Raw genomic sequence first — 679 nt, forward strand, 5'->3', positions numbered from 1 at the left:
TTTGCTTACTGATGGACCGTCTTCAACTTACTACATAAATCTACATTTAAACCCTTTGATTTATAATCCAATTTATGAAAGAAAAGGAAGAAATATATAGAAAAAAACGGGAGGAGAGATTAAGTGAAATAAATAAAGTGCTAATTATCTCTGATTTGCAATGATTTTCATTCGCTTATCGGTGACGTCACGATCCTTACATTCCCCTCTCCCTCCCCTCTACCTCTCCTTCCCCTCTCCCTCCCCTCTACCTCTCCCTCCCCTCTCCCACCCCTCCCCTCCCCTTTACCCACCCCTCTCCCTCCCTTCTCCCCCCTCCCCCCTCTCCCTCCCCACTCCTTCTCCCCCCCCACTCTCCCTCCCCACTCCATCTTCCTCCCCTCTCCCCCCCACTCCCCCCATGCCTCCAGTAAAACGTCGTTCCTGTCAAATATTCTCCATTTTGCCACCGACGTCACCCTGTTATCAATTCTACCTTGTCAGCACCTCAACCCTGTCACTACCTCTCCTCTGTCAACGGTTCTGTCTTGTCACTGAGACGTCTTGACAGTTCCTCCTTGACAATCTATATATGCTGCGCGTATACAATAAAGATCATGCATCTGCTGTTACGCGCAATGAATCGCAAATAGATAAGAAGCATCGTGCCAGGTCAATGCCCAATGAGATCAGTGCTTGT

The sequence above is a fragment of the Penaeus monodon genome, chromosome 31 (assembly GCF_015228065.2).
Source record: "Penaeus monodon isolate SGIC_2016 chromosome 31, NSTDA_Pmon_1, whole genome shotgun sequence".
Lineage (NCBI taxonomy): Eukaryota > Metazoa > Arthropoda > Malacostraca > Decapoda > Penaeidae > Penaeus > Penaeus monodon.